This window comes from Triturus cristatus, chromosome 10 (genome assembly GCF_964204655.1).
Source record: "Triturus cristatus chromosome 10, aTriCri1.1, whole genome shotgun sequence".
Lineage (NCBI taxonomy): Eukaryota > Metazoa > Chordata > Amphibia > Caudata > Salamandridae > Triturus > Triturus cristatus.
Window position 1 is genome coordinate 1,115,776,684 of NC_140593.1, and position 15,591 is coordinate 1,115,792,274.

Below are 15,591 nucleotides of genomic sequence, written 5' to 3' on the forward strand. Positions count from 1 at the left end.
ATCCTCCAAAAATTTGGCCTCACATTTCACCTATATTAACGATTGGCTCCAAATTGCTTAATCTTACCTGGCTCGCGCCCCGCCCTTGCGCTAGAGAAGGCAGGGCAGGCAAATTATTAAAGTTGCCATGGTGATCGGCAGAGACGGCGCCAGTCCTTGAGCCCTTACCCTGCCCCTGCTCCCGGCCGCGCGAATTCACGCATCGATCCTCCACCCCGCTGCATGCCCACACGGGCGCTCCACCATTTTAGCCAAGAATCCCGATAAGCCCAACACTCTCTCCCTAATTCCCCCAACACACTATGCCAATGAGGCCCTCTCACCTCGCGAACCACTCCGGCACCGCCCTTTCGCGACACACGTTGCTGCCGTCCACGCGGTGAGAGGACAAAGAGGGATTCCTGCCTCGCCCCCGAGTATTTAAATCCCCCGCCAGTTTCCTGCCGCCTCACGCACTTCCGGGGGAGGGAGGGTCCGCAATGCTCAAGCTCTTCCGGGTAACTTAACCCGGAAGAGTTCCTACTTTGGTTCTGCCCCTTTGCTGCCACTAAAGGCACCCGCCCCCTATGTGGGTTGGTGCCTGTCATTCATCCAGTCTATTGTCAAGTGCCCCAATTATCTATTTCCAGATGGAGCACTCGATTCCACAATGGGCAGCAGACACCAACTATTTTCACTTTTCTTTCCTTTAGAGTGAGTCAGTGATTATTTCTGCATCCTTATGTTTAGCTCCAGATTAACCCTTATTTTGCAGTTACTGGTGGGTTAATAAGTGTCTTTTCTTTTCTATTACAGGTTCTGGAAGTGTGTTTCTTGGTAATTCTCTATCTTCCTTCTATACGGTACGAAAGGATCTCAAAGTAAGGCGAATCCGTTCCGCAAAGTGTAGAGATCCGGAGGGGACAAGGAATTCTAGGAAGGCCTTCAAGCTGGAACTGTGGAAAGCCAAGAGGAAATGGGATGAAGATAGATGGCAGTCCCTTACGGACGCACGCCAAGATAGAGATAGTAAAAGGGTTTGGTCACTGACGGCGCGGGGAGATGAGATGAGATAGGCCACGCTGAACCAGATTCCACCTTCTGCCTGGCATGCCCACTTTTCTACATTGTCCACCGACCATGAAGCATTTAACCCACTAGTTATATTAGCTAGCAGGAGCCTCCAGACCATAGGGGACTTTTTACCAAGAAAGATATTTTGGCTGCAATTAGTGCCATTGTTCCATCTAAAGCTCCGGGCCCGGATGGGATACCTGGGTGATCTTTCCTCTGGGATATCCCTGGCTGGACACATTATATGCATGCAAAATTTAATGCTATAGCCGATGATGCCCCTATCCCAGATTCTTCTAGGGAAGCAGAAATTGTCGGAGTATCCAAAAAGGCAACAAGTCCTCTCCTGGTAACTGTAGGCCTATCAGCCTCATTGATGCAATTCAGAAGGTCTTTAGCAGGGTTCTCTTGGGACGAATCCAAGAATGGGGCAATGATAAAGACATTTTGTCCCATTATCAAGCAGACTTGAGGCAGAAAACATGGACTAAAGATCAAGGGCCATATGTAGGAAGCCCAATACCGGTCGGTAACGGCCGATTTTTGGTAAATATCCCGTTACCGACCGGTATTCAGGCTTTTGGTATGTAGGGGGCACATTTCAGGATTCGGTAATTTACCGAATCTGTAAAATTACCGATTCGGTAATTTTACCGATTCGGTAAATACTGTATCCTGAAATGATATGTAGGGGGAGTGTGTGGTTGTTTTGGGGATTCGTTATTTACCACCAACTAAAAGTTGGTGGTAAATGACGAATAGCTTTAAAAAAGCATTTTTTTGCACTTTGAAGTGTGCAATGTGGCAGACATACATGCCCTTAGGGCATGTATGTGCACCACATGTGCACACATGCAGGAATCAGGGGTGCAACAGGGTGTCACTGTGACACCCTGCCACCCTTGATTGTGCTCCCCCCATTACCGAATCGGTATTTACCGATTCGGTAATGGTAACTGGCTTCCCATTGATTCCTATGGGCCTCCTGGCCCATAGGAATCAATGGGAAGCCAGTTACCATTACCGAATCGGTAAATACCGATTCTAAATTACCGACCCATTCCGAATCGGTAAATATTACCGATGGATTACCTACATATCATTTACCACTTCATAAATACCGAATCGGTAAAATTCGGTATTTATGAAGTGGTAAATGTTAGGCTACCTACATATGGCTATCTATAACACGTCAGAAGTATTGGGAAGTCCCAATGACTAGGGGGGTAGGAGAGGCAGGATTGTATAGAGTATATCCTCCCATATAAACTCAATGCACAAAAAATACTCTAACAGATCTAAAGAGATCTAGTAAAATAATGAACCAGGGGAAGAGAAATGAGAATTCTAGGTTGTGCCTAATACAACCGTGGTCGTGGGGAAACTAAGTCTTTCTTTAAGTTACCCTCACACACCCTAGTGGTGTCATGCTTCATCATCGGGTCACCCAGACCCCTAGAAGTCCGGGTGGGCTCGACCACAGTGTTGGGAGTGCTTTTGATATGTTCTACGGCAGAGGGAGTTAACTAGATAAAATACCCAGGACAGATCCCCAGTATCCCTTTATTCTTGGGTCTGTCCGAGTAATTAAAAAACTTAAAAAAGTGGGTCTTATAGGAGTTTTATGGTCCTATGACCCTAGTGCCGACATGTTTCAGTCCGAAAAAGGGGCCAAAAAGGTCCAGGACTTTCTTCAGGGCAAAAAAGAGTAACTCCCCTATGTGAGTGTAATTAACACGTAATGGGGTGTCCCTATCCTGTCAGTATGGTGAGGGCAGAGTAGCTGCTCCACGTGGTTTTTTAACGGTGGATGTGTGTGAACTGCCAGGCTCCATCTGTAAGGGAAAAAGTAGAGACAAACAACATATAAAAGTACCAGCGGTTTGATGGCCGCTTATTTCATTTCTCTCAGAGCGGTACGGTGTATACCGCCCGTGAACATGCGTGAACATTCGTGTGCATGCTCACGTGAGGAGGAGTGTCCTCCTATCATGCCACTCATCATGACTGCAACATATCGTAGAAAATGTGACAGACATACTGTGAGTGTGGCGAAGTAGTTCGCATTCTAGCGATAACAGAGTGATGTCTGTTGTTGTAAAAATAGCGTGCACACAGTGTCTCCAGGTACTAGTGCACATTAAAACCAAGTATGTTTCCTGGCGGTGCCAAGAACCATGTTATGAGTGGGCAGGTAAGTAAGTGACTAAAAAACATACTACACACACATACAACACAATCATACGTGATATATCTACAGTTTATACTTTACCCAAATCAGGAAGGTATATTGAATCTCTCAGGACCAGGGGCCAGATGGGGCTGTCCTGGGGGAACCGTGAATAAGAGTGGTGTCACGCGGTAAATAGCAAATGGAAAAAATGAAGTCGTTCCGTGTCGGTGGAGTCATGGAAACGAGGGTTGATACATAATGAGTGGGACAACGTGGTACTTACTTCGTAATGATCAACCGCCCTGCCCGCTACCTGTTTGGTTCTGGTCCTCGGCTTTCGCAAGGTGGTGAAGCCTGGGACAGGTAAATATAACGCGAAAGCGCGCCATAGTCAAAGGCTAATTGAGAGACACGCCCCTAGATTACAGGAAACGACGTCAGACGTCGCGGCGTGCGGGGTTGATGGGAGAAGTAGTTCTCAATGGTAAAATAGACTGAACTGAAAATAGCGATCTACGCTGGGATAATAGTGAGTCTGTGCCACGGTGGGGGTCAGAGTGAATAAAAAAAGGAAAATAAATGAAAACGGGCACATATACGAGTGCTGGCTGAGCGCTCGTGTTTATAGAGCAGCGGAAGGGACAAGGGTTACATAGGACCAGAATTTAGAAAAACCGCCGCTGATGAAACAAATCAGCCGGTAATGCCCAGAGTGGAAACTGAGAATAAGGTATTAGTCATTAATGCGTTTTAGCGGAAGTGGTCTACGTGTGGTACGACCTATTGACATATTCGAATTAACATAGGGTGGGAAGCGTGGGATGAAAAGTTGGTTAATTAATGACCCATATTAGTCTGGTAGAAGACGTCTTGGTTGAGTGCTGGTGTGACTCTATGATAGAATATGTTGTCATACTAGTGACAACCAAAACCATCCAGTGTCCAAGTAGTTAAACAGTGGGGATGTATATTATCAGTAGTGTCACTACGTAACTCAGACGTAGTGTTGGATGTTCATGTTAACAGGTACATGGTCCATGGGGTTGATTTACTTCTTAAGTTGACTCCATGGTATAGAATCATTTAGTCCTGTCTCATGTGTTCCCAGACGATACACCCACCGTTGTTCTCTCTCTAGGAGTCTTTTCTGTAGGTTCCTGGTGCCCTTGATCTTCTCAATGACTGTCCATCGTATATCTGTGTCTTTGTGATGTTTCACGACAAAGTGTGTGGTGAGTCTAGTGGCTGAGACCATGCGCCTGATGGTACTTCTATGTTTGCATATCCGAATTTTTATTTTTCGGCTGGTCATGCCTATGTAGATCAAATCACATGGGCACTTTATGAGGTAGATGACCCCTTCAGAGTTACAGTTGGTATGAGATCGTTGCTCCCAGGGGGTTTTGAGGCCGAGTTCAAGTGTTTTGCTAGCTCTGGTGAATTCACAGGCTACACAAGACCCGCAGGGGTAGTGTCCCGTCACTGGGGGCGTATCCCATAGTGTTGTTTGAACGTGTTCCACATTTCCAATAGAGTCTGTATGGATCAGGGTGTCCCTCAGACTACGGTTCTTTTTGAAGGAGAACATGGGTTTGTTCAATGAAATTTTGTTGGAGGTGAGAATCGACCATCTTTTATTTATGATCTTTTTAACATCGTTGGAGGACGAGTTGAAAGTGGTAACACAGATCATATTTTGAGGTTGTTGTCTTTCTTGAGTCTCGAGTAGGGCCTCTCTGGGAGTATTCCGTGCTCTTTTATTAGCCTGTTCAATTATTTTAGTTGGGTAGTTCCTTTGTTTCAATTTGTCAGTGAGTGTTATTGCCTCTTTTTTGTAGTCTCGAATTTCAGAGCAATTCCTACGTATACGTAGGAATTGTCCTACCGGGAGATTTTCCCTGAGAGATCGCGGATGGGCACTGTCGAATCTCAACAGGCTGTTCCTGTCAGTCGGTTTTGTATATAGCGAACTACACAGAGTACCTTCTTTAGCAATGATGTTGATGTCCAAAAACGGGATGGTTTCCCTGTCTTTGTTGACGGTGAACCGTAAATGAGGGTTAAGATCATTGATCCAAAGGCTGAAGTTAGAAAGGCTCTGGGTATCGCCGCGCCATACCATAAGAATGTCATCGATATAGCGATACCACTAACAGATGTTACTAGTGTATGGGTTTGCATTCCAAATGTGTTGGTTTTCGAAGTGGCTCATGTATAGACATGCTATACTAGGAGCAAAGGTGCTTCCCATAGAAGTTCCATGGATTTGCCAATACAGTTGAGATTCGAACCTGAAGAAATTCTCCGTTAGTGCCAATCTCATTAGTGTAATTATCCATTCTTTTGGTGCAGTCCATTGCCATTCCTCATTCTCCAGAAGTCGTTCAATGACTCCAATGCTTTCGGTCTGGGGTATACTTGTGTAAAGTGCTTCCACATCTAGACTCACTAGAAAGCAATTGGTTGGGTCATACTCGATGTTGGTCAGGAGGTTCAGGAGGTGTTTTGTGTCCTGTACATATGACGTTATCTGTTTGACCAGGGGGCGTAGGAACCAATCAGTATATTGGGATAGAGGTTCCAAAATCGAGCCAATTCCTGATACGATGGGTCTCCCTGGGGGGGGTACCTTACCCTTGTGAATCTTAGGAATGGTGTAAAATACCCCAGACCGAAAGCATTGGAGTCATTGAACGACTTCTGGAGAATGAGGAATGGCAATGGACTGCACCAAAAGAATGGATAATTACACTAATGAGATTGGCACTAACGGAGAATTTCTTCAGGTTCGAATCTCAACTGTATTGGCAAATCCATGGAACTTCTATGGGAAGCACCTTTGCTCCTAGTATAGCATGTCTATACATGAGCCACTTCGAAAACCAACACATTTGGAATGCAAACCCATACACTAGTAACATCTGTAAGTGGTATCGCTATATCGATGACATTCTTATGGTATGGCGCGGCGATACCCAGAGCCTTTCTAACTTCAGCCTTTGGATCAATGATCTTAACCCTCATTTACGGTTCACCGTCAACAAAGACAGGGAAACCATCCCGTTTTTGGACATCAACATCATTGCTAAAGAAGGTACTCTGTGTAGTTCGCTATATACAAAACCGACTGACAGGAACAGCCTGTTGAGATTCGACAGTGCCCATCCGCGATCTCTCAGGGAAAATCTCCCGGTAGGACAATTCCTACGTATACGTAGGAATTGCTCTGAAATTCGAGACTACAAAAAAGAGGCAATAACACTCACTGACAAATTGAAACAAAGGAACTACCCAACTAAAATAATTGAACAGGCTAATAAAAGAGCACGGAATACTCCCAGAGAGGCCCTACTCGAGACTCAAGAAAGACAACAACCTCAAAATATGATCTGTGTTACCACTTTCAACTCGTCCTCCAACGATGTTAAAAAGATCATAAATAAAAGATGGTCGATTCTCACCTCCAACAAAATTTCATTGAACAAACCCATGTTCTCCTTCAAAAAGAACCGTAGTCTGAGGGACACCCTGATCCATACAGACTCTATTGGAAATGTGGAACACGTTCAAACAACACTATGGGATACGCCCCCAGTGACGGGACACTACCCCTGCGGGTCTTGTGTAGCCTGTGAATTCACCAGAGCTAGCAAAACACTTGAACTCGGCCTCAAAACCCCCTGGGAGCAACGATCTCATACCAACTGTAACTCTGAAGGGGTCATCTACCTCATAAAGTGCCCATGTGATTTGATCTACATAGGCATGACCAGCCGAAAAATAAAAATTCGGATATGCGAACATAGAAGTACCATCAGGCGCATGGTCTCAGCCACTAGACTCACCACACACTTTGTCGTGAAACATCACAAAGACACAGATATACGATGGACAGTCATTGAGAAGATCAAGGGCACCAGGAACCTACAGAAAAGACTCCTAGAGAGAGAACAACGGTGGGTGTATCGTCTGGGAACACATGAGACAGGACTAAATGATTCTATACCATGGAGTCAACTTAAGAAGTAAATCAACCCCATGGACCATGTACCTGTTAACATGAACATCCAACACTACGTCTGAGTTACGTAGTGACACTACTGATAATATACATCCCCACTGTTTAACTACTTGGACACTGGATGGTTTTGGTTGTCACTAGTATGACAACATATTCTATCATAGAGTCACACCAGCACTCAACCAAGACGTCTTCTACCAGACTAATATGGGTCATTAATTAACCAACTTTTCATCCCACGCTTCCCACCCTATGTTAATTCGAATATGTCAATAGGTCGTACCACACGTAGACCACTTCCGCTAAAACGCATTAATGACTAATACCTTATTCTCAGTTTCCACTCTGGGCATTACCGGCTGATTTGTTTCATCAGCGGCGGTTTTTCTAAATTCTGGTCCTATGTAACCCTTGTCCCTTCCGCTGCTCTATAAACACGAGCGCTCAGCCAGCACTCGTATATGTGCCCGTTTTCATTTATTTTCCTTTTTTTATTCACTCTGACCCCCACCGTGGCACAGACTCACTATTATCCCAGCGTAGATCGCTATTTTCAGTTCAGTCTATTTTACCATTGAGAACTACTTCTCCCATCAACCCCGCACGCCGCGACGTCTGACGTCGTTTCCTGTAATCTAGGGGCGTGTCTCTCAATTAGCCTTTGACTATGGCGCGCTTTCGCGTTATATTTACCTGTCCCAGGCTTCACCACCTTGCGAAAGCCGAGGACCAGAACCAAACAGGTAGCGGGCAGGGCGGTTGATCATTACGAAGTAAGTACCACGTTGTCCCACTCATTATGTATCAACCCTCGTTTCCATGACTCCACCGACACGGAACGACTTCATTTTTTCCATTTGCTATTTACCGCGTGACACCACTCTTATTCACGGTTCCCCCAGGACAGCCCCATCTGGCCCCTGGTCCTGAGAGATTCAATATACCTTCCTGATTTGGGTAAAGTATAAACTGTAGATATATCACGTATGATTGTGTTGTATGTGTGTGTAGTATGTTTTTTAGTCACTTACTTACCTGCCCACTCATAACATGGTTCTTGGCACCGCCAGGAAACATACTTGGTTTTAATGTGCACTAGTACCTGGAGACACTGTGTGCACGCTATTTTTACAACAACAGACATCACTCTGTTATCGCTAGAATGCGAACTACTTCGCCACACTCACAGTATGTCTGTCACATTTTCTACGATATGTTGCAGTCATGATGAGTGGCATGATAGGAGGACACTCCTCCTCACGTGAGCATGCACACGAATGTTCACGCATGTTCACGGGCGGTATACACCGTACCGCTCTGAGAGAAATGAAATAAGCGGCCATCAAACCGCTGGTACTTTTATATGTTGTTTGTCTCTACTTTTTCCCTTACAGATGGAGCCTGGCAGTTCACACACATCCACCGTTAAAAAACCACGTGGAGCAGCTACTCTGCCCTCACCATACTGACAGGATAGGGACACCCCATTACGTGTTAATTACACTCACATAGGGGAGTTACTCTTTTTTGCCCTGAAGAAAGTCCTGGACCTTTTTGGCCCCTTTTTCGGACTGAAACATGTCGGCACTAGGGTCATAGGACCATAAAACTCCTATAAGACCCACTTTTTTAAGTTTTTTAATTACTCGGACAGACCCAAGAATAAAGGGATACTGGGGATCTGTCCTGGGTATTTTATCTAGTTAACTCCCTCTGCCGTAGAACATATCAAAAGCACTCCCAACACTGTGGTCGAGCCCACCCGGACTTCTAGGGGTCTGGGTGACCCGATGATGAAGCATGACACCACTAGGGTGTGTGAGGGTAACTTAAAGAAAGACTTAGTTTCCCCACGACCACGGTTGTATTAGGCACAACCTAGAATTCTCATTTCTCTTCCCCTGGTTCATTATTTTACTAGATCTCTTTAGATCTGTTAGAGTATTTTTTGTGCATTGAGTACCTACATATGGCCCCAAGTGTTCCGTTTTTTACTTCTCTGTTGGAAAATAGTGCTTTTCAGGAAAGGTAGTTTGTATGTTTCCTTTTTTATAGACCTGAAGGCAGCATTTGATCTTGGCCCAAGGCATAACTTGTAGCAAAATCTAAGAGATCTAGGGCTGGTGGAGGAAATTGTAATTCTACTCATCCGTCTGCATGAAGAAAATATTGCCAAGGTTCGTTGGGGCTTGCAAGGCCAGCTCTCCGATTCAATCTCCATCAACAAGGGTGTGCGTTAAGGCTGTGTCTTGGCTTCAACATTATTTTCTTTATATATAAACAACGTGGTACAGTTCCTTAGTGAAACACATACTGATGCTCCTACACTTGGGGGGGGGGGGAGTTGTTACCCGACTTTTTGCCGATGTAACACTGCTGGTATCCAAGACACCTGGAGGGTTACAATGATTACTAATTCAGTTTCACGAATAGTGCTCAACTAAAGGTCTAATGATAAATACATCTAAAACCAAATTTATGGCCCTGAACCCCCACAAATCTTACCGGGACAGCCCACGGCTAGGAGGTGTCCTGCTTGAGAGGGTTAGTGCATTTGATTACCTAGGCCTAAAGCTATCAGTATCTTGTCATGGAAACCCCACTTTAATAAGATGGTCCTGAAGCACAAACAGGCACTAGGGAGGGAACATCAATTTTCTTTCACTAAACCAATTGGGCCAGCCTTGCAGGTATATGATGCAAAAGTGTTGAGCTCTGTGATGTATAGAATAGAACATTGGGGCTTGGAACACGTAGAAGAGCCCAGTAGCCTTGACCATAAATTTCTTAGAAGCCTAGGGATGCTACCCCAGAGTACCCCTCTTCTCTCGCTCATGTTAGACATCGGCAGACATTCCTTTGTTTCTAAAGCAAGATTGCGCTCCTTGTTGTTTTGGCTGAGGATCAAGACAACACCCAAACTTCTGCCATATGATCGTTCGTTGGAGGATGTAAAATCCAAGGACACAGCCAATAAAATTAGTTGGCTGAGAGGTGTTAAGAACTTGCTTGTAGCTATCGGGATGGGTGATTTAGGGAAGGTCAACGATCCACCTCTGCTCCCCCGGAAAGGTGATGTGAAGAATGCTTACCGAGGGTGGGTATCCCAGGAGGAAATAAGTAGCAGGGCTTGGGGCACGCTTACTCTGGATTTTACGGGCCACAAATTAGATCACTTCTTGGAATGCTACCTTGATTTTATAGAACACCCGTCGGACAGAGGGCTGTATATTCAATTTAGATTTGGTACTTTGCTCCTGAACAATTTTACCAGCAAATGGAATTGTAGGAATGAGGCTACCCTCAGTTGCCCTAGCTGCAAAAATCATAAAGAGACTATAGCGCATGCAATGTTTGCCTACCCATTATATACGAACTCGAGGAAAAATTGGTTGGCTCCAATCTGCAAGCTACTGGGAACTGATAACTTTAGAGCCGCTTTGAGGATCTTGAAGTCTGATCCCAGGCCATCGTTTGCTTGTGCGGTGGCAACATTTCTGGGCCAAATGTGGGGTATTAGAAGCAGGGATCAGAGGGCGAATATAAAATGAAGCCACAACCACACCAGTCAGGCCTTGGTTTTCCTTATGGTCCAAAGAAAGTGTTTTGTGCGGATGTCTAAGATGAATTTTATATTTCTTGAACTAGATGTTTTAATTTGCTTTAAGCAGACCTGCTTACTTTCGACAAATTTTATGTATTGATGCATTATACTTCTTATATTGTATCTAACTATATTTATCTTGTAAAATGTATAATGCCGGATGGCAGTGGAGATAAGAAGCTAAGACGACCAGCTTCTGACTGCATTTAACTGCAAATAATGTTATCGCAGGATGCGCACTTTACAAAGGGCCACCAGTTGGACGCTGATGTTATTTATTTTACCCATTTGTATTAGGTGATATAGAATCAGAACGCATTACGAAAGCACCAAGAGTGAATGCAGAGATGACAGATTCTGTCATACAATTGTTTCATATATGTTTACTTGTACCCAGTTTCTGATCAAAATGTGCACTTTCTTGTATTACTCCTGTACCATTGGTATACTGCAAGCAACTTTTATGACTCATAGTCGAAATAAAGTTATTGAACTGAACTGTATTAAATGATTCTTCATAGGTGTCCACCTGATTTTCCATTTTGGGTTTCCTCTGCCATCAGTTTTCAGAAGACCAGTCCCTGGATACAGCTGATATACATGCCAACCATTGTTTATTCCACCTCTACAGCCTATAACTCAGACCACCACACCCCTTTCAGCATTCCTTGTTCTACAGCATGGTCGGTGGTGTGGTGGTGGTGTTCTCCTTTCACCACCAACCCCAAAATCAAAATGTACGTTCTAATAAAAGCTTTATCTGTTACTTCCTGTGCTGGCACAGACGTCTCATGGTTGTGCGGCACCACTTCCGGTGACGTAACTATGGGGCATATCAGCAAGGCGAGGCGGCGGCTGTTTTCGGCCGAAAAGAGGCGATAATTTTATCGCCTAATTAGCAAGCTAACGCTAACACGTGAAAACTTGCGTTAGCGTAGGAATTCCTAACGGCCAGCTTTGCATCTCTAATGAGAAGCAAAGTGGGCGTTCCTGACCTGACATGACAGGAGAAATGTCGCTAAGCGACATTTCTCCTATCATCAAGCCCCACGCTATGAAGCATAGCAGCAAGAAAAGTACAGATAACCCCTGTTATCACTACTTTCCTTACGCCTGCTTCAGGACTGACTTAGCCATGATATCCTATGGAAGGTGGATAACATGGCTAAGTTTGTGGGGCCCTATCAACAAGCTAACGCCACATTGCGTGAGATTATCACTGGGTTTCCAGCGATAATCTCACGTTAGGCAGTTAGCGTAAGGATTTTTATCGCTTTTGAGATAAGCGTTGCTAATAGCACGCTATCTCAGCGATAAAAATCCACGCTAGCCGGAGATAATTATCCTAGCGCTAAGTGCGCTTAGCAATAATTATCGCCGGTTGTTGCTGATATGCCCCTATGTACGCTAACTAGTGATCACTCTCAAGAATTTTGACAACTTGAGACCCCCATCATTCTCTGAAAGCTCATTGAAAGCAAAATCAGTGCGCACAGAAGAAGGGTATGAGAGGAAAGTAAAGTTAAAGAAAAGAGCAATGTCACTTTAACCTCAGCGTAACTCATTACAGGTTCGGAATTCTCTAGTCAGAAATGAAACAAAAATATCTAAATATTGTGCCTTGTGTGGTTGTGTTGACTGGCAACAAATTCCGGGTAGCCAAATGCCTTACAGATACTCATCCCTGCTACCACCCTGAAGGAGTTTGATCATCAAAGCCAGAACTTCAGACAAAGACTTTATTCTCCAAGTAATGTATTATATCTGCTAGAGTAGACCTACCATGCCCCAGCTTTTTCTCCGCTTGTTCATCAAAGTCTGACGATATTAACCTAGCCTGTTTCTTAAGCAGCTTGGCCACCACAGGAACAAGCAGCCCGCTTGTCCATATCGAATTTGCTTCGAAAGGCTCCAATGCATGCATTAAAGACGTATGTCAATTTGTTGTTGGGTTGATCAGATCAGGGCCACTGCCCCCTGAACCCAGGTTTATAATAAGATCTTTCATGCAGTGCCCATAAGAAGAACCGTCCTGTGCCAGCCTGAATATACTGCCTGCCATACTTTAGCAGACACTGCTATTATTACTATTAATGTTATTATTATTAGTAGTAGTAGTATTTCTAAAGTGCACTATCACCCGCAAGGGTATCCTGGCCCTGAGCAGGTGTGTGTGCCTTGCCCTACCTATGGTTGGTTGGTTGGTTAATTGAAAAGCCAGATCTTTAGCTTCTTGCGGAATTCAAGGGGAGAGGAGGAGGCTCTGATGTGGAGTGAGAGGTCGATCCACGCTCAAGGAGCAATGTAAGAGAACGTCCATCCTCCTGATCTTGTTGTGTGTATGTGTGAGATGTGTGTGAGTAGGAGTTCTGCAGAGTGGAGATGTGTGGGTGGCTGGTGGAAGGAGATGCGACGGTTCAGATAGGTGGGGCTTAGGTTGTGCAGCCCCTTGCATGTGTGCATGAGGAGTCTGAAATGTGCATGTCTGTGTATTGGAATCCGTAGGAGCTCCCGTGGTCTAATGTGAGTTCTGTGTGAGAGGTTGAAGTTGAGTCTGACTGCTGAGTTCTAGATGGTTTATAGTCTTATAGTGTTTTTTGTTGATCACGGCATACAGAATGTTCCCCTTTTCCAAAATGCTGATGATTAGTGCGTAAATGACAGTTTTCTAGTGTTGCTTGGTAGCCATTATCTCAGCATCTCTAGGGTTTGGAAGCAGGATGCAGTGATGGCCTTAACTTGCGTGGTAATGTCCAGTTTGCTGTCAGTGATTATTACGAAGTTTCTGGTGTGGTTGCTGGATGTGGGTCCTTGTTCGGCTGTCCAACACTTCAGACAGTTGACTGTCATCCAGTTAGCGACTTGGGTCATGCCGGCATTGTTGGAAATGGGCGTCTCTATTTGAAAAGGGGTTGCACCTTTGTCCAAGTAGGGACCCTTCTTTCTAGTCAGGATAAGGGAGTTACACTCCTAAAATAACCCCTGCTCACCCCCTTGGTAGCTTGGTAGCTTGGCACGAGCAGTCAGGCTTATTTTAGGGGCAGTGTGTAAAGCATTTGCACATAACCAACAGTAACACAGTGAAAGCACTACAAAAGGACACCACGCCAGTATAGAAAAATATCCAATATTTTTATATACTCAAAACAAGAACAAAAACGATAAAGAATCCACAATACAGTACTTGAAAAATAGATACTTTGCATGATGTCTTCTAATGTGCAGAAATAACTCAAAAACACAGTTCGTATGAGTCGGTAGCTTCGTCCGGGGCTACCGCGATGTTGAAAACAACAGAGTCTAACAGTTCCAGCTGACTCGATACGGGCCAGCAAAAGATTGAACAGAATCGGTAACAGTACCTTTCTCGTTGCGGCTTACACAGAGGTGCGAGTCGGTCATGGCAACCGATGCGGTTGCGTTGCAAAATGGAAGCGGTGCAGGGCGTGGTGTTCTCTCGAAACGCTGCAGGCAGCAGCTCGGTGACGATCGTTGTGACAGCGTTGGTAAGACCAAGGCTTACGGTGCAGGGCGAGACGGTGTTCGATGCGGTGCCGGTAGGTTGCGGTGCAGGCGACAGAGCAGGTTTGCAGTAGCTGGCGTCGGTCGCCCCAGACAGCTGTATGGGACGAGGCGGTGCGTCGTGAAACTTTACGAGCGGTGCCCCTAACCACGATGCGGTCAAGGGTGTCGAGTCAGCAGTAGTGACAGCGTCGGTGAGACCAGGATGACGAAGTGAAGCATGCGGACTGCGGTGCCCACAGGTCACGGTGCAAGCAGCGGCTCTGTGGTGGTGGCATCAGTTGTTGTCGTTGGTGAGACCAGGGTTGCGGTGCGAGATGCGGACGGTGCGGTCTGTGGTGCTGTTAAGACACAGATCCAGCGACGGAGTCGGTTGTGGTTCCCTTCTCTGTGGCAACTGAAACAGTGGCACCAGATGTGGTACCCAGAGGTTGATGAAGTGCCTGAGACTGCAGAACAGGACGCCAGCTCGATTTCAGGCCCTTGGAGATACTCAGCACAAGTAACAAAAGTTCAGTCCATTCCTTTCACTGCCCAAGGCAGAAGAAGCAACTGCAGGCCAACCCAACAAAGCAGCAACACAGCAAAGGGGCAGTACTCCTCCTGGCAGCTCTTCCAGCTCTTCTTCTTGGCAGGTTCCTTGATTCCAGCGAGTTCTAAAGTTTAGAGGTTTGGGCCGCAGTTTTTATAGCCCAAAATAATTTGTCCTCTCAGGCAGAGAGTGTCTGTGCCCAGCCAGAACCAGTTCTGTCCTCCTTAGTGCAGCTTCCTGGCAGGAGGTGGAGACAGCTTTGTCAGAGGCAGACCAGGCCCATTCAGGTGAACGGAAATCTCCTAATCTTAAATGCAGCCCAGGTCTATTCAGCCCTTCCCTGACCCATCTAGACTCTCTGGAGCCACTGCCTCTCTCCAACCCCTGTAATGCAAAACCCAGACAGTCAATCCACAAACCTAGCAGAGGCCTACTGGATGGCTGAGCAAGAAAATACCTACTTTCTAAAAGTGGTGTTTTCAAACACAGAATGTAAAAATCACCTACACTAAAAGATGCATGTTTAGATTCTGAGTTCAGGCATACTAAACTTTATTTCTCTACCTTATTCCCAGGGCCAGTTATGTTTATAAGATGTTATAAACAAACTCCCTATTCTGTCCTGTGGGAACAGGTAGCCTTGCCATAGTGAAAAACGAAATTGTCAGTAATTCACTATCAGGACA